This window comes from Entelurus aequoreus, linkage group LG01 (genome assembly GCF_033978785.1).
Source record: "Entelurus aequoreus isolate RoL-2023_Sb linkage group LG01, RoL_Eaeq_v1.1, whole genome shotgun sequence".
Lineage (NCBI taxonomy): Eukaryota > Metazoa > Chordata > Actinopteri > Syngnathiformes > Syngnathidae > Entelurus > Entelurus aequoreus.
This window is the reverse complement of record NC_084731.1, coordinates 53,478,662-53,493,771: the sequence shown is the minus strand read 5'-3', so window position 1 is coordinate 53,493,771 and position 15,110 is coordinate 53,478,662. Positions and strand designations below refer to the sequence as shown.

At 46.7% G+C, this 15,110-nt stretch overlaps 1 protein-coding gene across 1 annotated transcript in view; it reads right to left on the bottom strand.

The window, feature by feature from the left end:
* The window catches only part of kif21b (kinesin family member 21B), a 403,877-nt gene that overhangs the window by 62,036 nt on the left and 326,731 nt on the right, over window positions 1-15,110 (bottom strand). The gene's annotated exons all lie outside the window — the stretch shown is intronic.

Sequence of the window (15,110 nt, the reverse complement as noted above, 5' to 3'; positions counted from 1 at the left end):
AAACCCACTACTACCGACCACGCAGTCTGATAGTTTATATATCAATGATGAAGTCTTAACATTGCAACACATGCCAATACGGCCGGGTTAGATTAGTAAAGTGCAATTTTAAATTTCCCGCGAAATATCCTGCTGAAAACGTCTCGGTATGATGACGTTTGCGCGTGACGTCACGGATTGTAGCGGACATTTTGGGACACCTTGTGGCCAGCTATTAAGTCGTCTGTTTTCATCGCAAAATTCCACAGTATTCTGGACATTTGTGTTGGTGAATCTTTTGCAATTTGTTAAATGAACAATGGAGATAGCAAAGAAGAAAGCTGTAGGTGGGAAGCGGTGTATTAGCGGCCGGCTGCAGCAACACAAACACGTAGCGGCTACGTCGTAGCCGGTGTTTCATTGTTTACATTCCCGAACGATGACAGTCAAGCTTTACCATTGGCCTCTGGATAACTGGGACAACAGAGACTCTTACCAGGAGGACTTTGAGTTGGATACGCGCTACCATGAGTACGCAGCTGCGGCTTCCAAACATTTGATCGTTTGCCCGTACGTGCGTGCCACTATGTGCATGTCACGTACGTAACTTTGGGGAAATATATGTGCTGTATGAACTTTGCAGAGGTGAACGGTACTTTGGGCTGTATGATTGAGTGTGTTGTGCGGGTGTTTGAGTTGTATTGGCGGGTTATATGGACGGGAGGGGGGAGGTGTTTGTTATGTGGGATTAATTTGTGGGATATTAAATATAAGCCTGGTTGTGTTGTGGCTAATATAGTATATATATGTCTTGTGTTTATTTACTGTTTTAGTCATTCCCAGCTGAATATCAGGTCCCACCCGCCTCTCACAGCATCTTCCCTATCTGAATCGCTTCCACTGCCCTCTAATCCTTCACTCTCACTTTCCTCATCCACAAATATTTCATCCTCGCTCAAATTAATGGGGAAATCGTCGCTTTCTCGGTCCGAATCGCTCTCGCTGCTTGTGGCCATGATTGTAAACAATGTGCGGATGTGAGGAGCTCCACAACCTGTGACGTCACGCTACTTCCGGTACAGGCAAGGCTTTTTTTATCAGCGACCAAAAGTTGCAAACTTTATTGTCGATGTTCTCTACTAAATCCTTTCAGCAAAAATATGGCAATATCGCGAATTGATCAAGTATGACACATAGAATGGATCTGCTATCCCCGTTTAAATAAGAAAATCTCATTTCAGTAGGCCTTTAAATAAACCTTCTAAACCGCAGTTCTGCCTTGGTGTCGCCTCCTTCCCTTTGACAATACATAACATAATGCTTTTCAATTCATTTTAAAAGTGGGGAAGTTAATGCTTTGGAATTGCCCTTTTTTCTTTATTAACATTGGAAATAGAAAATAAATCCGCAAACCGTTTCTTAGTCAGTTTTCTGGTCATTAGATTCATATTGTGATTTGACAAATCTGTCACAAAATTATACGTTTTCGTGTTTTATTGAAATTGGCAAAGACGGCCGCCATCATACTTTAGTATAAATTATATTTTGAATCCAATAATGTTCCTCAACCTTCTTTATCAAAGTGTTGTCACTCGCAACTTTTTTTTGCCCCTTGGTGGCTTATTTTGCAGCTGTACTTAATAAGAAAAAAATTGAAATTGACTCACTGACAAGGGATTCTTTGTATTGGAACTCATTTCCGCAAAATGATAGGGGTTAGTTTTTGTTTTTTTTAATGGACAAGCACCTGGGGGTAGGCTGATAAGCGACTAAATGGTCCCCCAACCCTCTTTCTGTACAAAAATCATACAAAAAGTGCGGCAGACGAAACCCGAGGTGCGATAAACTCACAATCTGCCAATATAAAGACGAGACATGGGAATCTTTGGGCACCTCACGATTCGATTATTGATGCATCTTCAATTGATATTTGGACCCTGGAATGTTTTTCACTCTAGTCACTGTATATAAACGCACCAACTTCTTTGGATTTAAGCCAATGCATAAGCACTCACAGCATATAAGATTCATTCCTGAGGACATCTTCAAGAGAGCTTCCTTGGTGCAGTCTGAAGTGAAGCTTTCTGTGCTCACCTGAACTCTCATTATTGGGGTCAGCAGAGCTTTGTCAGTTCGAGAGGGGATCTATAGGTCAGAAAAGGTTGGAAGCGCTCTCTCTTAATACATATAAGAGAAAGAGTATTAGAAGCGGCAGTGTGGGAGCCAGGAAAATATCTATTTCCTGGAACATGAAGCGTGGAAAAAGCCGTGTACCGTGCCTCCGGAAAGTATTCACAGCGCTTCACTTTTTAAACATTTTATGTCGCAGCCTTTTTCCAAAATGGAATGAATTAATTTTTGTTCACACAATTCTACACACAATACCCCATAATGATAATGTAAAAGTTTTGTTTGTTTTTTTGTGCAAAAAACTAAAAAGTCACATGTACATAAGTATTATATATCACAGCCTTTTCTTAATACTTTGTTGATGCACCTTTGGCAGCAATTACAGCCTCAAGTCACACCTATCTTTGGGCAGTTTGGCCCATTCTTCTTTGCAGAACCTCTCAAGCTCCATCGGGTTGGATGTAAGTGTTGGTTTTCATCCAGGATGTCTCTGTACATTGCTGCATTTGTCTTAGTCTAGTCAGGGAGGTGACCAAGAACCCCATGGTCACTCTATCAGAACTACAGCATTCCTCTGTGAAAGAGAGGAGAACCTTCCGGATAGACAACCATCTCTGCAGCAATCCACCAATCAGGCCTGTATGGTAGTGGCCAATGTAAGCCATTTGTTAGTAAAAAGTTTGCCAAAATGCTTCTGAAAAACTCTGACTATGAGAAACTAAATTATCTGGTCTGATGAGACAAAGATTGAAGTCTTTGGTGTGAATGTTTGGAGGAAACCAAGCACCGCTCATCACCAGACCTATACCATCCCTACAGGGAAGCATGGTGGAGGCAGCATCATGCTCTGGGGATGTTTTTCAGCGGAAGGGAAACTAGTCAGGATAAAGAGAAATGATGAATGCATCAATGTACAGAAACACCTTGGTTGAAAACCAATGCTTCCATCCAACCTGATGGAGCTTGAGAGGTGCTACAAAGAGGAATGGGTGAAACTTCATATTCAAATAGACTGTGAATACTTGTGATTTTTTTAGTTTTTTATATTTAATACATTTGAAAAAAATTAAATAAAAAACATTTTCACATTGTCAATACGGTATTGTGTGTAGAATTTTGAGGACAACAATGAATTTATTCCATTTTGGAATAAGGCTGTAACATAACATGTGGAATAAGTGAGGCGCTGTGAATACTTACCGGATGCACGGTGTGTGTTGAATTATGTGCATTCTAAGCAGCAACATGAATAAACAATAAATAAAGCAAACATGAGGTTAAGTAGAAAGAACGTGACAGTGTGGCACATCATTGTTTTGTGTAGTTTGCACATTGCAACAGCATTGGGGAAGGGCTAACATACAGTGTATATCAATTATAAACAAACAGCTCCATTGAGTCCCCGGAGGATGTGCTGTATGTGCACGAGCAGAAACTTGAGAACAAAACAGCTCCTAAAGGAGGCCCAGTTCTAGAGCGGTAATATAAATTTCATACCATGAGCTGCATTCGGATGCTACTTCATAATTAGACAAGAGGCTGTAAAATAGATTGTATTAGCTCTTCGGCAAATGAGGTGGAGGTGAGACTCCACGGACCACAGCACACACTCTAATTTAAATTAGCCTTATTTTCTTACTTTGTCTGCTGGGAGGAATAAAACAATGATTGAAGATAGAAGTAAAAATACAAAATAAGTTATTAAAAACTTGACAAAAGCGCTGCTTAATATGCAAATGAATGCGCATGCAAATGAGAGCTACATCCACCCGCAAGGTGCAACATGATACTTTTTTAACATATGCATGCCTTAGAGACAGCACATAAGTAAACGCACTTTTTCGCTGAGTCAGCGATATCCTGATGTTGCCATAGTGCTTCTCTGCCACACGGCACATGACAACACAAGCAGCAATAATTGAAAACTGGGACGCAATAAAGACATGACAATACCACTATTCACATATACCATAGACAGTTTTTGTGGGTTTTTTCTATCTTCACTTAGGGCCCTGTTCTCCCATGTGCTAAAGTGAAACATGTTCCAGATTGCGGCTGCATTCACCCCTTGACTGAAGTTTGTACCTACGCACCTTCATCCAAGATGCACACCTTCCCAGTCAAATTCGGCTTTGCACAAATTCTCTCATCAACTTAAAGGAGAACTGCACTTTTTCTGTATTTTTTCCTATCGTTTGCAATCATTATGAGAGACAAGAACACACAATTTTAAAGATGATAAAAAACACTTGAAAGATGCGGCGAATGCAAGTCACCGTTGTAGCTTTCAAAGCCTCAAACAACTTCAAAACCCTCCGTTTTATATACACACTGCAAGTATATATATATATATATATATATATATATATATATATATATACATATATATATAATGTAGTAACAGACACTTTCATAACATTATGTAATATGTACAATATACACACTGCAAGTATATATACAAACCCCGTTTCCATACGAGTTGGGAAATTGTGTTAGATGTAAATATAAACGGAATACAATGATTTGCAAATCCTTTACATTTACACCTAACACAATTTCCCAACTCATATGGAAACGGGGTTTGTATATAATGTAGTAACCGACACCTTCATAACAATATGTAATTTTATGTACGAACCCTGTTTCCATATGAGTTGGGAAATTGTGTTAGATGTAAATATAAACGAAATACAATGATTTGCAAATCCTTTTCAACCCATATTCAATTGAATGCACATCAAAGACAACATATTTAAGGTTCAAACTCATAAACTTAATTTTTTTTTTGCAAGTAATAATTGACTTAGAATTTCATGGCTGCAACACGTGCCAAAGTAGTTAAGAAAGGGCATGTTCACCACTGTGTTACATGGCCTTTCCTTTTAACAAGACTCAGTAAAAGTTTGGGAACTGAGGAGACACATTTTTGAAGCTTCTCAGGTGGAATTATTTCCCATTCTTGCTTGATGTACAGCTTAAGTTGTTCAACAGTCCGGGGGTCTCCGTTGTGGTATTTTAGGCTTCATAATGCGCCACACATTTTCAATGGGAGACAGGTCTGGACTACAGGCAGGCCAGTCTAGTACCCGCACTCTTTTACTATGAAGCCACGTTGATGTAACACGTGGCTTTGCATTGTCTTGCTGAAATAAGCAGGGGCGTCCATGGTAACGTTGCCTGGATGGCGACATATGTTGCTCCAAAACCTGTATGTACCTTTGAGCATTAATGGCGCCTTCACAGATGTGTAAGTTACCCATGTCTTGGGCACTAATACACCCCCATACCATCACAGATGCTGGCTTTTCAACTTTGCGCCTATAACAATCCGGATGGCTCTTTTCCTCTTTGGTCCGGAGGACACGACGTCCACAGTTTCCAAAAACAATTTGAAATGTGGACTCGTCAGACCACAGAACACTTTTCCACTTTGTATCAGTCCATCTTAGATGAGCTCAGGCCCAGCGAAGCCGACGGCGTTTCTGGGTGTTGTTGATAAACGGTTTTCGCCTTGCATAGGAGAGTTTTAACTTGCACTTACAGATGCAACGACCAACTGTAGTTACTGACAGTGGGTTTCTGAAGTGTTCCTGAGCCCATGTGGTGATATCCCTTACACACTGATGTCGCTTGTTGATGCAGTACAGCGTGAGGGATCGAAGGTCACGGGCTTAGCTGCTTACGTGCAGTGATTTCTCCAGATTCTCTGAACCCTTTGATGTAATTACGGATCGTAGATGGTCCATCCATCTTCTTCCGCTTATCCGAGGTCGGGTCGCGGGGGCAGCAGCCTAAGCAGGGAAACCGAGACTTCCCTCTCCCCAGCCACTTCGTCCAGCTCCTCCCGGGGGATCCCGAGGCGTTCCCAGGCCAGCCGGGAGACATAGTCTTCCCAACGTGTCCTGGGTCTTCCCCGTGGCCTCCTACCGGTCGGACGTGCCCTAAACTACTCCCTAGGGAGGCGTTCGGGTGGCATCCTGACCAGATGCCCGAACCACCTCACCTGGCTCCTCTCGATGTGGAGGAGCCAGCTTTACTTTGAGCCTCCCCCTGATGGCAGAGCTTCTCACCCTATCTCTAAGGGAGAGCCCCGCCACCCGGCGGAGGAAACTCATTTCGGCCGCTTGTACCCGTGATCTTGTCCTTTCGGTCATAACCCAAAGCTCATGACCATAGGTGAGGATGGGAACGCAGATCAACCGGTAAATTGAGAGCTTTGCCTTCCGGCTCAGCTCCTTCTTCACCACAACGGATCGATACAGCGTCCGCATTACTGAAGACGCCGCACCGATCCGCCTGTCGATCTCATGATCCACTCTTCCCTCACTCGTGAACAAGACTCCGAGGTACTTGAACTCCTCCACTTGGGGCTGGGTCTTAGATGGTGAAATCCCTAAATTCCTTGCAATAGCTGGTTGAGAAAGATTTTTCTTAAACTGTTCAACAATTTGCTCACGCATTTGTTGACAAAGTGGTGACCCTCGCCCCATCCTTGTTTGTGAATGACTGAGCATTTCATGGAATCTACTTTTTTACCCAATCATGGCACCCACCTGTTCCCAATTTGCCTGTTCACCTGTGGGGTGTTCCAAATAAGTGTTTGATGAGCATTCCTCAACTTTATCAGTATTTATTGCCACCTTTCCCAACTTTTTTGTCACGTGTTGCTGGCATCAAATTCTAAAGTTAATGATTATTTGCAAAAAAAAATATGTTTATCAGTTTGAACGTTAAATATGTTGTCTTTGTAGCATATTGAACTGAATATGGGTTGAAAATGATTCGCAAATCATTGTATTCCGTTTATATTTACATCTAACACAATTTCCCAACTCATATGGAAACGGGCTTTGTATATATATATATATATGTATATATATATATATATATATATATATATATATATATATTAGGGGTGTTGGAAAAAATCGATTCGAATTCGAATCACGATTCTCACGTTGTGCGATTCAGAATCAAGTCTCATTTTTCAAAAATCGATTTTTTTTTAACATTTATTTATTTAAATTATTTATTTATTTTTGTATGTATTTTTTAAAAATTAATCAAGCCAACAAAACAATACACAGCAATACCATAACAATGCATCCAATTCCAAAACCAAACCCGACCCAGCAACACTCAGAACTGCAATAAACAGAGCAATTGAGAGGAGACACAAACACGACACAGAACAAACCAAAAGTAGTGAAACAAAAATGAATATTATCAACAACAGTATCAACATTAGTAACAATTTCAACATAGCAGTGATTAAAAATCCCTCATTGACATTATCATTAGACATTTATAAAAATAAAAAAAATGAACAATAGTGTCACAGTGGCTTACACTTGCATCACATCTCATAAACTTGACAACACACTGTGTCCAATATTTTCACAAAGATAAAATAAGTCATATTTTTGGTTCATTTAATAGTTAAAACAAATGTACATTATTTTAATCAGTTGATAAAACATTGTCCTTTACAATTATAAAAGCTTTTTACAAAAATCTACTACTCTGCTTGCATGTCAGCAGACTGGGGTAGATCCTGCTGAAATCCTATGTATTGAATGAATAAAGAATCGTTTTGAATCGGGAAAAAAATCGTTTTTGAATTGAGAATCGTGTTGAATTGAAAAAAAAAAATCGATTTTGAATCGAATCGTGACCCCAAGAATTGATATTGAATCGAATCGTGGGACACCCAAAGATTTAGAGCCTTAGTTAATATATATATATACATACACACATATATACAGAGAAGAAAGGCATACAACATCCTTGCACTGCTCCGGCAGATAAGACAAGCAACCCCCAGCCGGGGAGAGAAGCACAGAGCCGAGGGTCCAAACATTGTTGACATGCGGATGGTAGAGGAAGAACCCCCTGAGTGGAGCAATACCCCCCTGGCATGTGAGCAAGCCGAAGATGGACCTGCCAGTCACCCAGCAAACAGAAAAGAGGGAAGAAAGTGCACCATCAAGTGGCCTAGAGCAAGGGATGTGAAGACATGGCAGAAACTGGACTCAGACCTCAGTCTACTGCTGGAGCACTCGCTATGTGGTAAAGTGGATAAGAAACTCTACCTTCTTGGGGACATCATGTACGATGAGTGCAAAGCTAGATTCGGTAGTCTCACTAAGAAGCAGCACAATCTCCCCCCAAGAAAGGGCAGGAGGGAGGCCGAGATTGACGCCCTGGTGTAAGTTCTGCGCCAGTTCCGCAGGAGATGGAGGAAAACATCGGCGGAGGAGAGAGAAGGCCTGAAGGTGTTATGGGACGAGGTGAGACAGAAGTTGGACAGCATGCGAAGAGCAGAACGTATTTGCAGACGCAGGAAAAGAAAGGAGAAAGAAAGAGCTGGCTTCATGAGGAATCCTTTCAAGCACGCCCGTCAGCTTCTGGAGGAGAAAAGAAGCGGGAAAATGCTATCCACCAAGGAGGAGCTTGAGCAGTACATCAGGGGCCAATACAGCGACTCAAAGAGGAAGGATCCGTTAGGTTGAACAGGATACGCCCCTCCTCCACCTCCTCCAACCACGTAGTTTGACAGCTCCCCTCCTCGGCTTAGCGAGGTAGGAGCAGTCGTCAAGAAAGCGAGGTCAGCATCAGCTCCTGGGCCTAACGGAATCCCCTACAAGCTATACAAGAACTGCCCCCAAGTGCTGAAATGCTTGTGGAAGCTAATGAGCACAGCATGGAAGAATCTACTCACTCCGTTGGCGGAGAGCTGTGGCGATGTTTATTCCGAAAGAACTGGAGTCCCATAACATCAGTCAATTCAGGAGCATTGCTCTGTTGAATGTCAAGGGAAAGATCTTCTATTCTCACAGAGAATGGCTATATTGATACCAGCTGCCAGAAAGCAGGAGTACCAGGTTTTCCAGGATGCGTGGAGCATTCTTCAATGATTTGGGGAGAGATCCAGAGGGCCAAGCAGGAGAAGAGCGACCTCCACGTGGTGTGGCTTGACCTTGCCAACACTTATGGTTCTGTCCCTCACAAAGTCATCCAGTTTGCATTGGAGTTCTTCCACGTCCCTGTTTCCATCATCAACCTGGTAACCAGCTACTTCAGGGACTTCTAGATGTGTTTCAGCCTCCAAGATTTTACAACAGGAAGGCAGCGTCTGGAAGTAGGCATCGCCATTGGGTGTTTCATCTCCCCAGTCCTCTTTGTCGCAGCTTTCGGAATCATCCTCCGCGGAGCCCGTCAGACCGTAGAAGGAATAAGGCTGCAGACAGAGCAGATGCTTCCACCACTCCGAAGCTACATGGACGATGTCACTGTGGTACTGCAAACAGCCCCATGCACGAGAAGGTGTCTGAAGAGGCTGGATGAGCTAGTGACATGGGCACGGATGAAGATAAAACCCTCCAAGTCACGAAGCCTCTCCTTGCGCAAAGGCACTAGGAACGACAATACCATCTTTGTTGCAGGAGGTGAGCAAATCCCTCTACTGGTCAACCAGTCCATCCAAAGCCTAGGGAGGCAGTACAATGCGGACCTGTCGGACAAGCACACAGTCAAGGCAGCACGGAAATAACTCTCAGAAGACCTAGCCAGTATCAACAAGAGCCAGCTCCCCGGAAAGTACAAGTTGTGGTGCTACAACTTCACACTGTACCAAAGGGTTATGTGGCCACTGAAGATGTGCGAGATTCCATCCTCAACAGCCAACGGGTTGGACAGACTAGCCAACTCCTACATCCGAAAGTGGCTGGGCCTACCGCTTTGCTTCTCCGACACTTATTTGGGGCAACTTCGCTGCATCTGCCGATCCAGTCCATCACCCTGGGCTATAAGCAGGAGAAGGCCAAATTGGTTCTTGAGCTGGAAGAATCCGAACAGGCCGGAATTGGCAAGCAGGGCTAGAGGTCGTCAAGGCCATTGGCAGGCTCCAACACCAGGAGATAGTTGGCAGGGTGCAAGTAGGGAGGGTTTGGCTGGGGAGATTCTCCGCCGCTGGTCCAAGGCCACAAAGAGGGAACGCAGAGCTATGGTCGTAAAACAGGTCTCAAGGGCGAACCAGGAGCAATATACCATCAAGGCCGTGTCTCAAGGTCGCCAAGGAAGATGGACCACTTGGGAAGGTACCATCAGGAGAACCATCAGCTGGGCCGACCTATGGAAGATGCCACAAGCCAGACTCAGCTTCCTACTCAGGGAAACCTATGACACCTTGCCATGCCCTAGAAACCTCCACCAGTGGTTCGGCCAGGAGGAGAGCTGTCCCTTGAGTGGTGCTACCAATGCCAGCCTGCAGCACTTGCTATCAGGCTGCAAGATCGCACTGACACAGGGTCGCTACAGATGGCGGCATGATCAAGTCCTGGTGAAACTGGCCGAAGTCCTGGAGAGCAGTAGACAAAAGGCCAACAGCCAGCCCATAGCCAAGCAGCTTCCTGTCATGTTTGTGAGGCCAGGGGAAGGCAAAGGAGACACGAGCCGACGAGGCCCCCGCAGTGTCCTCTCTCTGGCAAGGAACTGGAGTATGATGGCCGACATTGGCAAACAGCTCCAGTTCCCCCGTTAGATCACCACCACTTCACTCCGCCCAGACATCGTGCTGTGGTCTGTTGCTACCAAGTCTGCCATGCTGATAGAGTTCACCATCCCATGGGAGGAGGGAATCCAGGCAGCCTACAAACGCAAACAGCTAAGTATGCAGATCTGGCTGCTGAGTGCAGAGAGGCTGTCGGGGCTTCGTCGGCATATCAACAAGAAGGCTGCTCCGAGATGTGGGAACGACTGGGGCTAAGCTCCAAAGGGAAACCAAGGCCCTTGCTGAGGAAGCAGAAAAGGGAAGCTTCTGGTTGTGGCTGAGAAGGAGGGATAAGTACTGGGGGTCGAGGCAATAAGATGGGTCGGCTGCAGGGGGTGGCAGGGAGACGTTCCTGCCACCGCTCCGCCACCAGGAGGCGTTCAAGGTTAAAGAGAGCGAAACTCCAATGAGCGGTTTTCCCCGGGCTGTTGACCCTGCAGCTGACCCTAGGCGCTGTAGGAGCGTCAGGCATACTTGCACAGCAGAAACCACACCATATCTGTACAATATACACACATATATACATATATATGGTTGATATAAATACACACATATATATATATATATATGTATATATATATATATATATATATATATATATATATATATATATATATATATATATATATATATATATATATATATATATATATACACACTACCGTTCAAAAGTTTGGGGTCACATTGAAATGTCCTTATTATTGAAGGAAAAGCACTGTACTTTTCAATGAAGATAACTTTAAACTAGTCTTAACTTTAAAGAAATACACTCTATACATTGCTAATGTGGTAAATGACTATTCTAGTTCTCTGAGCTGCCACCTTACCGTGGTAGAGGAGTTTGCGTGTCCCAATGATCCTAGGAGCTATGTTGTCCGGGGGCTTTCATGCCCCCTGGTAGGGTCTCCCAAGACAAACAGGTCCTAGGTGAGGGATCAGACAAAGAGCAGCTCGAAGACTTCTATGGGAATGAAACAACAAAGACTCAGATTTCCCTCGCCCGGACGCGGGTCACCGGGGCCCCCCTCTGGAGCCAGGCCCGGAGTTGGGGCATGATGGCGAGCGCCTGGTGGCCGGGCCTGTCCCCATGGGGCCCGGCCGGGCACAGCCCGAAGAGGCAACGTGGGTCACCCCTCCAATGGGTTCACCACTCATGGGAGGGGCCGTAGAGGTCGGGTGCATTGTGAGCTGGGCGGAAGCCGAAGGCAGGGCACTTGGCGGTCCGATCCTCGGCTACAGAAGCTAGCTCTTGGGACGTGGAACGCCCCCTCGCTGGGGGGGGAAGGAGCCTGAGCTAGTGCGCGAGGTAGAGAAGTTCCGGCTAGATATAGTCGGACTCACCTCGACGCACAGCAAGGGTTCTGGAACCAGTTCTCTCGAGAGGGGCTGGACTCTCTTCTACACTGGCGTTGCACGCAGTGAGAGGCGACGAGCTGGGGTGGCAATTCTTGTTTCACCCGGCTCAAAGCCTGCACGTTGGAGTTCAACCCGGTGGACGAGAGGGTAGCCTCCCTCCGCCTTCGGGTGGGGGGGCGGGTCCTGACTGTTGTTTGTGCTTACGCACCAAACAGCAGTTCAGAGTACCCACCCTTTTTGGATGCGCTCGAGGGAGTGCTGGAAAGTGCTCCCCCGGGTGATTCCCTTGTCCTACTGGGTGACTTCAACGCTCATGTTGGCAACGACAGTGAAACCTGGAGAGGCGTGATTGGGAAGAATGGCCGCCCGGATCTGAACCCGAGTGGTGTTTTGTTATTGGACTTTTGTGCTCGTCACAGATTGTCCATAACAAACACCATGTTCAAACATAAGGGTGTCCATATGTGCACTTGGCACCAGGACACCCTAGGCCGCAGTTCCATGATCGACTTTGTAGTTGTGTCATCGGATTTGCGGCCTCATGTTTTGGACACTCGGGTGAAGAGAGGGGCGGAGCTTTCTACCGATCACCACCTGGTGGTGAGTTGGCTGCGATGGTGGGGGAGGATGCCGGACAGACCTGGCAGGCCCAAACGCATTGTGAGGGTCTGCTGGGAACGTCTGGCAGAGTCACCTGTCAGAGAGAGTTTCAATTCCCACCTCCGGAAGAACTTTGAACATGTCACGAGGGAGGTGCTGGACATTGAGTCCGAGTGGACCATGTTCCGCGCCTCTATTGTCGAGGCGGCTGATTGGAGCTGTGGCCGCAAGGTAGTTGGTGCCTGTCGTGGCGGTAATCCTAGAACCCGTTGGTGGACACCGGCGGTGAGGGATGCCGTCAAGCTGAAGAAGGAGTCCTATCGGGTTCTTTTGGCTCATAGGACTCCGGAGGCAGCGGACAGGTACCGACAGGCCAAGCGGTGTGCGGCTTCGGCGGTCGCGGAGGCAAAAACTCGAACATGGGAGGAGTTCGGGGAAGCCATGGAAAACGACTTCCGGACGGCTTCGAAGCGATTCTGGACCACCATCCGCCGCCTCAGGAGGGTGAAGCAGTGCACTGTCAACACCGTGTATGGTGCGGGTGGTGTTCTGCTGACCTCGACTGCGGATGTTGTGGATCGGTGGAGGGAATACTTCGAAGACCTCCTCAATCCCACCAACACGTCTTCCTATGAGGAAGCAGTGCCTGGGGATTCTGTGGTGGCTCTCTTATTTCTGGGGCTGAGGTTGCTGATGTAGTTAAAAAGTTCCTCGGTGGCAAGGCCCCGGGGGTGGATGAGATCCGCCCGGAGTTCCTTAAGGCTCTGGATGCTGTGGGGCTGTCTTGGTTGACAAGACTCTGAAGCATCGCGTGGACATCGGGGGCGGTACCTCTGGATTGGCAGACCGGGGTGGTGGTTCCTCTCTTTAAGAAGGGGAGCCGAAGGGTGTGTTCTAACTATTGTGGGATCACACTCCTCAGCCTTCCCGGTAAGGTCTATTCAGGTGTGCTGGAGAGGAGGCTACGCCGGATAGTCGAACCTCGGATTCAGGACGAACAGTGTGGTTTTCGTCCTGGTCGTGGAACTGTGGACCAGCTCTATACTCTCGGCAGGATCCTTGAGGGTGCATGGGAGTTTGCCCAACCAGTCTACATGTGCTTTGTGGACTTGGATAAGGCATTCGACCGTGTCCCTCGGGAGGTCCTGTGGGGAGTGCTCAGAGAGTATGGGGTATCGGACTGTCTGATTGTGGCGGTCCGCTCCCTGTACGATCAGTGTCAGAGCTTGGTCCGCATTGCCGGCAGTAAATCAGACACGTTTCCAGTGAGGGTTGGACTCCGCCAAGGCTGCCCTTTGTCACCGATTCTGTTCATAACTTTTATGGACAGAATTTCTAGGCGCAGTCAAGGCGTTGAGAGGATCCGGTTTGGTGGCTGCAGGATTAGGTCTCTGCTTTTTGCGGATGATGTGGTCCTGATGGCTTCATCCGGCCAGGATCTTCAGCTCTCGCTGGATCGGTTCGCAGCCGAGTGTGAAGCGACTGGGATGAGAATCAGCACCTCCAAGTCCGAGTCCATGGTTCTCGCCCGGAAAAGGGTGGAGTGCCATCTCCGGGTTGGGGAGGAGACTCTGCCCCAAGTGGAGGAGTTCAAGTACCTAGGAGTCTTGTTCACGAGTGGGGGAAGAGTGGATCGTGAGATCGACAGGCGGATCGGTGCGGCGTCTTCAGTAATGCGGACGCTGTATCGATCCGTTGTGGTGAAGAAGGAGCTGAGCCGGAAGGCAAAGCTCTCAATTTACCGGTCGATCTACGTTCCCATCCTCACCTATGGTCATGAGCTTTGGGTTATGACCGAAAGGACAAGATCACGGGTACAGGCGGCCGAAATGAGTTTCCTCCGCCGGGTGGCGGGGCTCTCCCTTAGAGATAGGGTGAGAAGCTCTGCCATCCGGGGGGAGCTCAAAGTAAAGCCGCTGCTCCTCCACATCGAGAGGAGCCAGATGAGGTGGTTCTGGCATCTGGTCAGGATGCCACCCGAACGCCTCCCTAGGGAGGTGTTTAGGGCACGTCCAACCGGTAGGAGGCCACGGGGAAGACCCAGGACACGTTGGGAAGACTATGTCTCCCGGCTGGCCTGGGAACGCCTCGGGATCCCCCGGGAGGAGCTGGACGAAGTGGCTGGGGAGAGGAAAGTCTGGGCTTCCCTGCTTAGGCTGCTACCCCCGCGACCCGACCTCGGATAAGCGGAAGAAGATGGATGGATGGATGGATAGTTGCAAATGTCTGGTTTTTGGGGCAATATCTACATAGGTGTATAGAGGCCCATTTCCAGCAAGTATCACTCCAGTGTTCTAATGGTACAATGTGTTTGCTCATTGGCTCAGAAGGCTAATTGATGATTAGAAAACCCTTGTGCAATCATGTTCACACATCTGAAAACAGTTTAGCTTGTTACAGAAGCTACAAAACTGACTTTCCTTTGAGCAGATTGAGTTTCTGGAGCATCACATTTGTGGGGTCAATTAAATGTTCAAAATGGCCAGAAAAAGAG